The following is a 14,973-nucleotide window of genomic DNA, read 5'->3' as shown; positions in this document are numbered from 1 at the left end:
ATGGGGTTTGCGTGGCAAATCGATGGGGTAAAATGCATCACCGTACTGGCCAAAAAGCAACAACATGCTAATCAAGGTTCTATCAACATGCTAATATGATTAGCATGTAGCTAGCATGATACTAATAGTGTTAGCATCATGCTAGCAACATGCTAATCGAGTTGCTAGCATCATACTAACATGATTAGCATGTAGCTAGCATGATGCTAATCGTGTTAGCATCATGCTAGCAACATGCTAATCGAGTTGCTAGCATCATGCTAACATGATTATCATGTAGCTAGCATGATGCTAATCGTGTAAGCATCATGCTAGCAACATGCTAATCGAGTTGCTAGCATCATGCTAGCAACAGTGCTAGGGTGCCCTAAGTGGTTGCTAGTTGGTTGCTAAGGTGTTGCTAGGCGGTTGCTAAGGTGTTCTAAGTGGTTGCTAGGTGGTTGCTAAGGTGTTGCTAGGCGGTTGCTAAGATGTCCTAAGTGGTTGCTAGGTGGTTGCTAAGGTGTTGCTAGGCGGTTGCGAAGGTGTCCTAAGTGGTTGCTAGGTGGTTGCTAAGGTGTTGCTAGGTGGTTGCTAGGGTGTTCTGAGTGGTTGCTAAGTTGTTGCTAGGCGGTTGCTAGGGTATTCTGAGTGGTTGCTAGGTGGTTGCTAAGGTGTTCCTAGGCGGTTGCTAGGGTGTTCTGAGTGGTTGCTAGGTGGTTGCTAAGGTGTTGCTAGGTGGTTGCTAGGGTATTCTAAGTGGTTGCTAAGGCGTTGCTAGGCGGTTGCTAGGGTGTCCTGAGTGGTCGCTAGGCCCTTACTAAGGCGTTATTAGGCGGTTGCTAGGTGGTTGCTAGGCGGTTGCTAGGGTAATTTGGGTGGTTGCTAGGCAGTTGCTAGGGTACCCTGGGTGGTTACTAGGCAAGCCTTACATACTTGCCTGATGAAATATTTATACTTAGTAAGCATTTCTAGCAAGTTACAGTACATGGCTAGTCAATATTAGCATGTAGCTAGTCACTGCTAGCATGTGTAGCATATAGGAAGTTCCGTTTGCTAGCATGAGTCAAACGAGCCAATCCCCAAGTGTCTACGATGTTCTGATGCTGAGATATAGCTGTTGATGAATGGTTGCTAGGGTACTCTGTTTTGTTGCTATGGGCGAGATTACAAAGTGAACTTGAATGTGGTTGGCTGTCCAAGTCAAATGAGCCAAACCCCAAGTCAATAGGACACTGCTAAGCAAAGATATGCATGTCGGGCAGTTATAATGGCAGTCTATGGGACCAGTTTGGGGGCGTGGCTTGTGAGATTCATTATCATATTGAGATGCTCATTGGTTGTCTGAGTCAAATGAGCCATCCCCCAAGCCAATAGGACACTGCTAAGCAAAGATATGCATGTAGGGCAGTTATAATGGCAGTCTATGGGACCAGTTTGGGGGCGTGGCTTGTGAGCTTCATTATCATATTGAGATGCTGATTGGTTGTCTGAGTCAGATGAGCCCACCCCCATGTCTCTATGACACTCCTATGTAATGTTATAGATGTGTGACCTTTATAATGGAAGTCAATGGGATCTGCAATGGGACATCCCACCCCATGTTAAGTCAATGGGGCACTTATTAAGGGTCTTTAAGTGGTTTGGGGGGGCGTGGCTTGTGAGCTTCAAAATCATAATGAGATGCTGATTGGTTGCCTTAGTCAAATAAGCCAACCCCCAAGTCTGTATGACAGTGCTATGTACTTTGATTGACATATGACATTTATAATGGGAGTCAATGTAATGAATGGGAGTCAATGGGCAATGTAAAGTCAATGGGAACCCTTTTGGGACGTCCTAGCACCCCAGGGGTACAACCTATACCCCCTTTCAGGGTATGTTCTCACTTAGGCTGCAACCCCCTACAGATGTTGTGAATCCCATATTTCTGTGAAATTCACACTCGGCGCTGTGATTCGTCAAAGTTCGGCTCCATGTAAAGTCAATGGAGACTTTGGGACGTCCTAGCTCCCCAGGGGTACAACATTTACCGCCTTTCGGGGTGTGGTTTGAAGCCTCCTATAACCCTCTCGAGATGTTGCGAATCCCATGTCTCTACGATATTCACTGTTGGCGCTACGGCGATTTCCGGGAATAGTATCTACGAGTGTCTAGAAAATGAATGGGAGTCAATGGGCCAATGTAAGTCAATGGGAGCACTTTGGGACGTCCTAGAGCCCCAGGGGTGCAACTTATACCCCCTTGCGGGGTATGTTCTCACTTAGGCTGCAACCCCCTACAGATGATGTGAATCCCATATTTCTATGAATTTCACACTTAGCGCTATAACCTGTCAAAGTTGGGCGTAATGTTAAGTCAATGCGTTTTGGGGGGTGGTTTTGGGGCCCCTGCGGGGCCCCAAAACCACCCACCCCTTACAAAAGTCATAGCACACCATTCCCGATAAAGCCGCACGATTTGAGCCCACTTTCAAGGGTCTGGGACAAAAGCTGCGGGACTAGTTACGCGCCGAAAAAGTGTACGGAAGAAGAAGAAGAAGAAGAAGAAGAAGACAGAATAATAAACCACAATAGTAAGAATGGACTTTGCCTATGGCAAACCCCATTAACTAGAATTGTACATTTCCTAAAGGAAATGTGAGTGGGGTTTGCGTGGCAAATCGATGGGGTACAATGTATTTGTTTTGGTTGCTAGGGTGTTCTGAATGGTTGCTAAGGTGTTCTGAGTGGTTGCTAGATGGTTGCTAAGGTGTCCTAAGTGGTTGCTAAGGCGTTGCTAGGCGGTTGCTATGGTGTCCTGAGTGGTTGCTAGGTGGTTGCTAAGGTGTTGCTAGGTGGTTGCTAGGGTGTTCTGAGTGGTTGCTAGGTGGTTGCTAAGGTGTTGCTAGGCGGTTGCTAAGGTGTCCTAAGTGGTTGCTAGGTGGTTGCTAAGGTGTTGCTAGGTGGTTGCTAGGGTATTCTAAGTGGTTGCTAAGGCGTTGCTAGGTGGTTGCTAGGGTGTCCTGAGTGGTTGCTAGGTGGTTGCTAAGGTGTTGCTAGGCGGTTGCTAAGGTGTCCTAAGTGGTTGCTAGGTGGTTGCTAAGGTGTTGCTAGGTGGTTGCTAGGGTATTCTAAGTGGTTGCTAGGCGGTTGCTAGGGTGTCCTGAGTGGTTGCTAGGTGGTTGCTAAGGTGTTGCTAGGTGGTTGCTAGGGTGTCCTGAGTGGTTGCTAGGTGGTTGCTAAGGTGTTGCTAGGTGGTTGCTAGGGTGTTCTGAGTGGTTGCTAGGCGGTTGCTAGGGTGTTCTGAGTGGTTGCTAGGTGGTTGCTAGGGTATTCTAAGTGGTTGCTAAGGCGTTGCTAGGTGGTTGCTAGGGTGTCCTGAGTGGTTGCTAGGTGGTTGCTAAGGTGTTGCTAGGCGGTTGCTAAGGTGTCCTAAGTGGTTGCTAGGTGGTTGCTAAGGTGTTGCTAGGTGGTTGCTAGGGTATTCTAAGTGGTTGCTAGGCGGTTGCTAGGGTGTCCTGAGTGGTTGCTAGGTGGTTGCTAAGGTGTTGCTAGGTGGTTGCTAGGGTGTCCTGAGTGGTTGCTAGGTGGTTGCTAAGGTGTTGCTAGGTGGTTGCTAGGGTGTTCTGAGTGGTTGCTAGGCGGTTGCTAGGGTGTTCTGAGTGGTTGCTAGGTGGTTGCTAAGGTGTTGCTAGGCGGTTGCTAAGGTGTCCTGAGTGGTTGCTAGGTGGTTGCTAAGGTGTTGCTAGGTGGTTGCTAGGGTATTCTGAGTGGTTGCTAAGGCGTTGCTAGGCGGTTGCTAGGGTGCCCTGAGTGGTCGCTAGGCCCTTACTAAGGCGTTACTAGGCGGTTGCTAGGTGGTTGCTAGGCGGTTGCTAGGGTAATTTGGGTGGTTGCTAGGCAGTTGCTAGGGTACCCTGGGTGGTTACTAGGCAAGCCTCACATACATGCCTGATGAAATATTTATACTTAGTGAGCATTTGTAGCAAGTTACAGTACTTGGCTAGTCAATATTAGCATGTAGCTAGTCACTGCTAGCATGTGTAGCATATAGGAAGTTCCGTTTGCTAGCATGAGTCAAACGAGCCAATCCCCAAGTCTTTACGATGTTCTGATGCTGAGATATAGCTGTTGATGAATGGTTGCTAGGGAACTCTGTTTTGTTGCTATGGGCGAGGTTACAGAGTGAACTTGAATGTGGTTGGCTGTCCAAGTCAAATGAGCCAACCCCCAAGTCAATAGGACACTGCTAAGCAAAGATATGCATGTAGAGCAGTTATAATGGCAGTCTATGGGACCAGTTTGGGGGCGTGGCTTGTGAGATTCATTATCATATTGAGATGCTCATTGGTTGTCTGAGTCAGATGAGCCATCCCCCAAGCCAATAGGACACTGCTAAGCAAAGATATGCATGTAGGCCAGTTATAATGGCAGTCTATGGGACCAGTTTGGGGGCGTGGCTTGTGAGCTTCATTATCATATTGCGATGCTGATTGGTTGTCTGAGTCAGATGAGCCCACCCCCATGTCTCTATGACACTCCTATGTAATGTTATAGATGTGTGACCTTTATAATGGAAGTCAATGGGATCTGCAATGGGACATCCCACCCCATGTTAAGTCAATGGGGCACTTATTAGGGGTCTTTAAGTGGTTTGGGGGGGCGTGGCTTGTGAGCTTCAAAATCATAATGAGATGCTGATTGGTTGCCTGAGTCAAATGAGCCCACCCCCAAGTCAGTATGACACTGCTATGTACTGTGATTGACATGTGACATTTATAATGGGAGTCAATGTAATGAATGGGAGTCAATGGGGCCCATGTTAAGTCAATGGGACCACTTTGGGACGTCCTAGCCCCCCAGGGGTTCAACTTATACCCCCCTGCGTGGTATGTTCTCACTTAGGCTGCAACCCCCTACAGCTGTTGCGAATCCCATATTTTTACGAAATTCACACTCGGCGCTGTGATTCGTCAAAGTTCGGCTCAATGTTAAGTCTATGGGATTTTGGGGGGGGTTTTTTGGCCCCTGCGGGGCCAAAAAACCCCCCACCCCTTATAAAAGTCATAGCACACCATTCCCGATAAGACCGCACGATTTGACCCCACTTTCAAGGGTCTGGGACGAAAGCTGCGGGACGAGTTACGCGCCGAAAAACGTACGGAAGAAGAAGAATAATAATTATAATAATAAGTATGGAGAATAACAATAGTGGACTTTGCCTAAGGCAAACCCCACTAACTAGAATTGTACATTTCCTAAAGGAAATGTGAATGGGGTTTGCGTGGCAAATCGATGGGGTACAAAATGGTACTAAACTGGGCAAAATAGCAGTAAATGTGGAGAAATGGTTAAATTCATGTGTGTATGTGGTTGCTAGGGTAATGTAAATGGTTGCTAGGGTGTGGCAACGCTTTTGTAATAGGTGAAGACAATAGAGATTTGATCAACCTGCATGAAAAGAACCCAAACCCTGTCTTTCTACGATAGTCCTGTGCTAAAATATGGCTTGTTTATGTTGTTATATGGTTGTTAGGGGGTGTAAAGTGGTTGCTAGGGAGTGTCTACAAATTTGTTATGTCCCTACTTAATACCGACTTGATAGGCGGAGTAAAATGAGCCCACTCCCAAGCTTCTACGACTCTCTAATCTAGATATCAATGTCAGCCATTTTGTGTCCATGTTAAGTCTATGGGGATTTTGGGGGTTACTTTCTTGCCCCTCATGGGGGCAGTGTACTCTCACCCTCAATGAAAAATCATAGCACACCTCTCCTCAACAGGCCGGTCGATTTGACACCTCACTCATCATTCTAGGGCAAAAAATGCGGACGGAGTTGCGCGCCGAAGGATTGAAAAAGTGAACAGTAATAGTAACACTAGAATTGTACATTTCCTAAAGGAAATGTGAATGGGGTTTGCGTGGCAAATCGATGGGGTACAATGTATTTGTTTTGGTTGCTAGGGTGTTCTGAATGGTTGCTAGGGTGTTCTGAGTGGTTGCTAAGGTGTTGCAAGGCGGTTGCTAAGGTGTCCTAAGTGGTTGCTAGGTGGTTGCTAGGCGGTTGCTAGGGTGTTCTAAGTGGTTGCTAGGTTGTTGCTAAGGTGTTGCTAGGCAGTTGCTAGGGTGTTCTAAGTGGTTGCTAGGTGGTTGCTAAGGTGTTGCTAGGCGGTTGCTAAGGTGTCCTGAGTGGTTGCTAGGTGGTTGCTAAGGTGTTGCTAGGCGGTTGCTAGGGTGTCCTGAGTGGTTGCTAGGTGGTTGCTAAGGTGTTGCTAGGCGGTTGCTAGGGTGTTCTGAGTGGTTGCTAGGTGGTTGCTAGGCGGTTGCTAGGGTGTTCTGAGTGGTTGCTAGGTGGTTGCTAAGGTGTTGCTAGGCGGTTGCTAAGGTGTCCTAAGTGGTTGCTAGGTGGTTGCTAAGGGTGTTGCTAGGTGGTTGCTAGGGTATTCAAAGTGGTTGCTAAGGCGTTGCTAGGCGGTTGCTAGGGTGTCCTGAGTGGTCGCTAGGCCCTTACTAAGGCGTTACTAGGCGGTTGCTAGGTGGTTGCTAGGCGGTTGCTAGGGTAATTTGGGTGGTTGCTAGGCAGTTGCTAGGGTACCCTGGGTGGTTACTAGGCAAGCCTCACATACATGCCTGATGAAATATTTATACCTAGTAAGCATTTCTAGCAAGTTACAGTACTTGGCTAGTCAATATTAGCATGTAGCTAGTCACTGCTAGCATGTGTAGCATACAGGAAGTTCCGTTTGCTAGCATGAGTCAAACGAGCCAATCCCCAAGTCTCTACGATGTTCCGATGCTGAGATATAGCTGTTGATGAACGGTTGCTAGGGTACTCTGTTTTGTTGCTATGGGCGAGGTTGCAGTGTGAACTTGAATGTGGTTGGCTGTCCAAGTCAAATGAGACAAACCCCAAGTCAATAGGACACTGCCAAGCAAAGATATACATGGAGGCCAGTTATAATGGCAGTCTATGGGACCAGTTTGGGGGCGTGGCTTGTGAGCTTCATTATCATATTGAAAAGCTCATTGGTTGTCTTAGTCAGATGAGCCATCCCCCAAGTCAATAGGACACTGCTAAGCAAAGATATGCATGTAGACCAGTTACAATGGCAGTCTATGGGACCAGTTTGGGGGCGTGGCTTGTGAGCTTCATTATCATATTGAAAAGGTCATTGGTTGTCTGAGTCAGATGAGCCATCCCCCAAGTCAATAGGACACTGCTAAGCAAAGATATGCATGTAGACCAGTTACAATGGCAGTCTATGGGACCAGTTTGGGGGCGTGGCTTGTGAGCTTCATTATCATATTGAAAAGCTCATTGGTTGTCTGAGTCAGATGAGCCATCCCCCAAGTCAATAGGACACTGCTAAGCAAAGATATGCATCCAGCCCTATTATAATAGAAGTCAATGGGATCAGTTTGGGGGCGTGGCTTGTGAGCTTCATTATCATAAAGTGATGCTGATTGGTTGTCTGAGTCAAATGAGCCCACCCCCATGTCTCTATGACACTCCTTTGTGATGTTATAGATGTGTGACCTTTATAATGGAAGTCAATGGGATGTGCAATGGGACGTCCCACCCCATGTTAAGTCAATGGGGCAGTTATTAAGGGTCTTCAAATGGTTTGGGGGGGTGTGGCTTGTAAGCTTCAAAATCATATTGAGATGCTGATTGGTTGCCTGAGACAAATAAGCCAACCCCCAAGTCAGTATGACACTGCCATGTACTGTGATTGACATATGACATTTATAATGGGAGTCAATGTAATGAATGGGAGTCAATGGGCAATGTAAAGTCAATGGGGACCACTTTGGGACGTCCTAGAGCCCCAGGGGTGCAACCTATACCCCCTTTCGGGGTATGTTCTCACTTAGGCTGCAACCCCCTACAGATGTTGTGAATCCCATATTTCTATGAAATTTACAATGGACGCAGTGATTGGTTAAAGTTTGGCTCCATGTTAAGTCAATGGAGACTTTGGGACGTCCTAGCTCCCCAGGGGTACAACATTTACCCACTTTCGGGGTGTGGTTTGAAGCCTCCTATAACCCTCTCGAGATGTCGCGAATCCCATGTCTCTACGATATTCACTGTTGGCGCTACGGCGATTTCCGGGAATAGTATCTACGAGTGTCTAGAAAATGAATGGGAGTCAATGGGCCAATGTAAGTCAATGGGAGCACTTTGGGACGTCCTAGAGCCCCAGGGGTGCAACTTATACCCCCTTGCGGGGTATGTTCTCACTTAGGCTGCAACCCCCTACAGATGCTGTGAATCCCATATTTCTATGAATTTCACACTTGGCGCTATAATCTGTCAAAGTTGGGCGTAATGTTGAGTCAATGCGTTTTGGGGGGAGGTTTTGGGGCCCCTGCGGGGCCCCAAAACCACCCACCCCTTATAAAAGTCATAGCACACCATTCCCGATAAAGCCGCACGATTTGAGCCCACTTTCAAGGGTCTGGGACGAAAGCTGCGGGACTAGTTACGCGCCGAAAAAGTGTACGGAAGAAGAAGAAGAAGAAGAAGGAAGAAGAAGAATAATAAACCACAATAGTAAGAATGGACTTTGCCTAAGGCAAACCCCATTAACTAGAATTGTACATTTCCTAAAGGAAATGTGAATGGGGTTTGCGTGGCAAATCGATGGGGTACAAAATGGTACTAAACTGGGCAAAATAGCAGTGGAAAGGTAAGAAATGGTTAAATTCATGTGTTTATGTGGTTGCTAGGGTAATGTAAATGGTTGCTAGGGTGTGGCAACGCCTTTGTAATAGGTGAAGACAATAGAGATTTGATCAGACTGCTTCAATAGAACCCAAATCCTGTCTTTCTACGATATTCCTGTGCTAAAATATGGCTTGTTTATGTTGTTATATGGTTGTTAGGGGGCCTAAAGTGGTTGCTAGGGAGTGTCTACAACCTTGTTATGTCACTACTTAATACCGACTCGATAGGCGGAGTAAAATGAGCCCACTCCCAAGCTTCTACGACTCTCTAATCTACATATCAATGTCAGCCATTTTGTGTCCATGTTAAGTCTATGGGGATTTGGGGGGTTACTTTCTTGCCCCTCATGGCGGCAGTGTACCCCCACCCTCTTTGAAAAATCATAGCACACCTCTCCTCAACAGGCCGGTCGATTTGACACCTCACTCATCATTCTAGGGCAAAAAATGCGGGCGGAGTTGCGCGCCGAAGTTTTGAAAAAGTGAACAGTAATAGTAACACTAGAATTGTACATTTCCTAAAGGAAATGTGAATGGGGTTTGCGTGGCAAATCGATGGGGTACAAAATGGTACTAAACTGGGCAATAGCACTGGAAAGGTAAGAAATGGTGGTTGCTAAGATGTTGCTAGGCGGTTGCTAGGGTGTCCTGAGTGGTTGCTAGGTGGTTGCTAGGGTGTTCTGAGTGGTTGCTAAGTGGTTGCTAAGGTGTTGCTAGGCGGTTGCTAGGGTGTCCTAAGTGGTTGCTAGGTGGTTGCTAAGGTGTTGCTAGGTGGTTGCTAAGGTGTTGCTAGGCGGTTGCTAGGGTGTTCTGAGTGGTTGCTAGGCGGTTGCTAGGGTGTTCTGAGTGGTTGCTAGGTGGTTGCTAAGGTGTTGCTAGGCGGTTGCTAAGGTGTCCTAAGTGGTTGCTAGGTGGTTGCTAAGGTGTTGCTAGGCGGTTGCTAGGGTGTTCTGAGTGGTTGCTAAGTGGTTGCTAAGGTGTTGCTAGGCGGTTGCTAGGGTGTCCTAAGTGGTTGCTAGGTGGTTGCTAAGGTGTTGCTAGGTGGTTGCTAGGGTGTTCTGAGTGGTTGCTAAGTGGTTGCTAAGGTGTTGCTAGGCGGTTGCTAGGGTGTTCTGAGTAGTTGCTAGGCGGTTGCTAAGGTGTTGCTAGGTGGTTGCTAGGGTATTCTAAGTGGTTGCTAAGGCGTTGCTAGGCGGTTGCTAGGGTGTCCTAAGTGGTTGCTAGGTGGTTGCTAAGGTGTTGCTAGGCGGTTGCTAGGGTGTCCTGAGTGGTTGCTAGGTCGTTGCTAAGGCGTTGCTAGGTGGTTGCTAGGGTATTCTAAGTGGTTGCTAAGGCGTTGCTAGGCGGTTGCTAGGGTGTCCTGAGTGGTCGCTAGGCCCTTACTAAGGCGCTACTAGGCGGTTGCTAGGTGGTTGCTAGGTGGTTGCTAGGGTAATTTGAGTGGTTGCTAGGCAGTTGCTAGGGTACCCGGGGTGGTTACTAGGCAAGCCTCATATACATGCCTGATGAAATAATTATACTTAGTAAGCATTTCTAGCAAGTTACAGTACTTGGCTAGTCAATATTAGCATGTAGCTAGTCACTGCTAGCATGTGTAGCATACAGGAAGTTCCGTTTGCTAGCATGAGTCAAACGAGCCAATCCCCAAGTCTCTACGATGTTCCGATGCTGAGATATAGTTGTTGATGAATGGTTGCTAGGGTACTCTCTTTTGTTGCTATGGGCGAGGTTACAGAGTGAACTTGAATGTGGTTGGCTGTCCAAGTCAAATGAGCCAACCCCCAAGTCAATAGGACAGTGCCAAGCAAAGATATACATGTAGGCCAGTTATAATGGCAGTCTATGGGATCAATTTGGGGGCGTGGCTTGTGGGATTCATTATCATATTGAGATGCTCATTGGTTGTCTGAGTCAGATGAGCCATCCCCCAAGTCAATAGGACACTGCTAAGCAAAGATATGCATGTAGGCCAGTTATAATGGCAGTCTATGGGATCAGTTTGGGGGCGTGGCTTGTGAGCTTCATTATCATATTGAGATGCTCATTGGTTGTCTGAGTCAGATGAGCCATCCCCCAAGCCAATAGGACACTGCTAAGCAAAGATATGCATGTAGGCCAGTTATAATGGAAGTCTATGGGACCAGTTTGGGGGCGTGGCTTGTGAGCTTCATTATCATATTGAGATGCTGATTGGTTGTCTGAGTCAGATGAGCCCACCCCCATGTCTCTATGACACTCCTATGTAATGTTATAGATGTGTGACCTTTATAATGGAAGTCAATGGGATCTGCAATGGGACATCCCACCCCATGTTAAGTCAATGGGGCACTTATTAGGGGTCTTTAAGTGGTTTGGGGGGGCGTGGCTTGTGAGCTTCAAAATCATATTGAGATGCTGATTGGTTGCCTCAGTCAAGTAAGCCAACCCCCAAGTCTGTATGACACTGCTATGTACTGTGATTGACATGTGAGTCAAGAAATGAATGGGAGTCAATGGGCCATGTAAAGTCAATGGGGACCCCTTTGGGACGTCCTAGCACCCCAGGGGTACAACTTATACCCCTTTTTGGGGTATGTTCTCATACAGGCTGCAACCCCCTACAGATGTTGCGAATCCCATATTTCTACGAATTTCACACTTGGCGCTATAACGCTTTAAAAGTCGTCCCATTTCGCGGCGCGTTTAGTGCTCTTCTAGAAAAATGAATGGGAGTCAATGGGGCCAATGTAAGTCAATGGGAGCACTTTGGGACGTCCTAGAGCCCCAGGGGTGCAACTTTTACCCCCTTGCGAGGTATGTTCTCACTTAGGCTGCAACCCTCTACAGATGCTGTGAATCCCATATTTCTACGAAATTCACATGCGGCGCTGTGAGTCGTCAAAGTTCGGCTCAATGTTAAGTCTATGGGATTTTTGGGCGGGTTTTTTGGCCCCTGCGGGGCCAAAAAACCCCCCACCCCTTATAAAAGTCATAGCACACCATTCCCGATAAGACCGCACGATTTGACCCCACTTTCAAGGGTCTGGGACGAAAGCTGCGGGACTAGTTACGCGCCAAACTTTGGGCGGAATTAAGAATAATAATTATAACTAGAATTGTACATTTCCTAAAGGAAATGTGAATGGGGTTTGCGTGGCAAATCGATGGGGTACAATGTATTTGTTTTGGTTGCTAGGGTGTTCTGAATGGCTGCTAAGGTGTTCTGAGTGGTTGCTAGATGGTTGCTAAGGTGTCCTAAGTGGTTGCTAAGGCGTTGCTAGGCGGTTGCTATGGTGTCCTGAGTGGTTGCTAGGTTGTTGCTAAGGTGTTGCTAGGTGGTTGCTAGGGTGTTCTGAGTGGTTGCTAGGTGGTTGCTAAGGTGTTGCTAGGCGGTTGCTAAGGTGTCCTAAGTGGTTGCTAGGTGGTTGCTAAGGTGTTGCTAGGTTGTTGCTAGGGTATTCTAAGTGGTTGCTAAGGCGTTGCTAGGTGGTTGCTAGGGTGTCCTGAGTGGTTGCTAGGTGGTTGCTAAGGTGTTGCTAGGCGGTTGCTAAGGTGTCCTAAGTGGTTACTAGGTGGTTGCTAAGGTGTTGCTAGGTGGTTGCTAGGGTATTCTAAGTGGTTGCTAGGCGGTTGCTAGGGTGTCCTTAGTGGTTGCTAAGGTGTTGCTAGGTGGTTGCTAGGGTGTCCTGAGTGGTTGCTAGGTGGTTGCTATGGTGTTGCTAGGTGGTTGCTAGGGTGTTCTGAGTGGTTGCTAGGCGGTTGCTAGGGTGTTCTGAGTGGTTGCTAGGTGGTTGCTAAGGTGTTGCTAGGCGGTTGCTAAGGTGTCCTGAGTGGTTGCTAGGTGGTTGCTAAGGTGTTGCTAGGTGGTTGCTAGGGTATTCTGAGTGGTTGCTAAGGCGTTGCTAGGCGGTTGCTAGGGTGTCCTGAGTGGTCGCTAGGCCCTTACTAAGGCGTTACTAGGCGGTTGCTAGGTGGTTGCTAGGCGGTTGCTAGGGTAATTTGGGTGGTTGCTAGGCAGTTGCTAGGGTACCCTGGGTGGTTACTAGGCAAGCCTCACATACATGCCTGATGAAATATTTATACTTAGTAAGCATTTCTAGCAAGTTACAATACTTGGCTAGTCAATATTAGCATGTAGCTAGTCACTGCTAGCATGTGTAGCATATAGGAAGTTCCGTTTGCTAGCATGAGTCAAACGAGCCAATCCCCAAGTCTCTACGATGTTCCGATGCTGAGATATAGCTGTTGATGAACGGTTGCTAGGGTACTGTGTTTTGTTGCTATGGGCGAGGTTACAGACTGAACTTGAATGTGGTTGGCTGTCCAAGTCAAATGAGCCAAACCCCAAGTCAATAGGACACTGCTATGCAAAGATATGCATGTAGGCCAGTTACAATGGCAGTCTATGGGACCAGTTTGGGGGCGTGGCTTGTGAGCTTCATTATCATATTGAGATGCTCATTGGTTGTCTGAGTCAGATGAGCCATCCCCCAAGTCAATAGGACACTGCTAAGCAAAGATATGCATGTAGGCCAGTTATAATGGCAGTCTATGGGACCAGTTTGGGGGCGTGGCTTGTGAGCTTCATTACCATATTGAGATGCTCATTGGTTGTCTGGGTCCAATGAGCCAACCCCTAAGCCTATATGACACTGCAATGCAAAGTTATGCATCTAGCCCAATTATAATAGAAGTCTATGGGATCAATTTGGGGGCGTGGCTTGTGAGCTTCATTATCATATAGTGATGCTGATTGGTTGCCTGAGTCAAATGAGCCCACCCCCATGTCTCTATGACACTCCTATGTAATGTTATAGATGTGTGACCTTTATAATGGAAGTCAATGGGATGTGCAATGGGACATCCCACCCCATGTTAAGTCAATGGGGCAGTTATTAAGGGTCTTTAAATGGTTTGGGGGGGCGTGGCTTGTGAGCTTCAAAATCATATTGAGATGCTGATTGGTTGCCTCAGCCAAGTAAGGCAACCCCCAAGTCTGTATGACACTGCTATGTAATGTGATTGACATGTGAGTCAAGAAATGAATGGGAGTCAATGGGCCATGTAAAGTCAATGGGGACCCCTTTGGGACGTCCTAGCACCCCAGGGGTACAACTTATACCCCTTTTTGGGGTATGTTCTCATACAGGCTGCAACCCCCTACAGATGTTGCGAATCCCATATTTCTACGAATTTCACACTTGGCGCTATAACGCTTTAAAGGTCGTCCCATTTCGCGGCGCGTTTAGTGCTCTCCTAGAAAAATGAATGGGAGTCAATGGGGCCCATGTTAGTCAATGGGAGCACTTTGGGACGTCCTAGAGCCCCAGGGGTGCAACTTTTACCCCCTTGCGAGGTATGTTCTTACTTAGGCTGCAACCCCCTACAGATGCTGTGAATCCCATATTTCTATGAAATTCACACTCGGCGCTGTGAGTCGTCAAAGTTCGGCTCAATGTTAAGTCTATGGGATTTTTGGGGGGGTTTTTTGGCCCCTGCGGGGCCAAAAAACCCCCCACCCCTTATAAAAGTCATAGCACACCATTCCCGATAAGACCGCACGATTTGACCCCACTTTCAAGGGTCTGGGACGAAAGCTGCGGGACTAGTTACGCGCCGAACTTTGGGCGGAAGTAAGAATAATAATTATAATAATAAACCACAATAGTAAGAATGGACTTTGCCTATGGCAAACCCCATTAATAAACCAGCACAATTGTAAGAATGGACTTTGCCTATGGCAAACCCCATTAACTAGAATTGTACATTTCCTAAAGGAAATGTGAATGGGGTTTGCGTGGCAAATCGATGGGGTACAAAATGGTACTAAACTGGGCAATAGCACTTGAAAGGTAAGAAATGGTTAAATTCATGTGTTTATGTGGTTGCTAGGGTAATGTAAATGGTTGCTAGGGTGTGGCAACGCCTTTGTAATAGGTGAAGACGATAGAGATTTGATCAACCTGCATCAAAAGAACCCAAACCCTGTCTTTCTACGATATTCCTGTGCTAAAATATGGCTTGTTTATGTTGTTATATGGTTGTTAGGGGGCCTAAAGTGGTTGCTAGGGAGTTTCTACAAATTTGTTATGTCACTACTTAATACTGACTTGACAGGCGTAGTAAAATGAGCCCACTCTCAAGCTTCTACGACTCTCTAATCTAGATATCAATGTCAGCCATTTTGTGTCCATGTTAAGTCTATGGGGATTTTGGGGGTTACTTTGTTGCTCCTCATGGGGGCAGTGTACCCCCAACCTCTTTGAAAAATCATAGCACACCTCTCCTCAACAGGCCGGTCGAT

At 47.2% G+C, this 14,973-nt stretch overlaps 1 long non-coding RNA gene across 1 annotated transcript; it reads left to right on the top strand.

Moving 5' to 3' along the window:
• Window positions 1–1,469: 1,469 nt before the first annotated feature.
• On the top strand, window positions 1,470–8,469 carry LOC148679577 (uncharacterized). The gene is made up of 4 exons (XR_015945013.1): window positions 1,470–2,739; window positions 2,806–3,192; window positions 3,602–4,635; window positions 7,608–8,469. It is a non-coding gene; the product is annotated as an uncharacterized LOC148679577 (long non-coding RNA).
• Window positions 8,470–14,973: the final 6,504 nt, after the last annotated feature.

This window comes from Danio rerio, chromosome 16 (genome assembly GCF_052040795.2).
Source record: "Danio rerio strain M-AB ecotype USA chromosome 16, GRCz13ab, whole genome shotgun sequence".
Lineage (NCBI taxonomy): Eukaryota > Metazoa > Chordata > Actinopteri > Cypriniformes > Danionidae > Danio > Danio rerio.
This window is presented reverse-complemented; position numbering and strand designations above follow the sequence as displayed.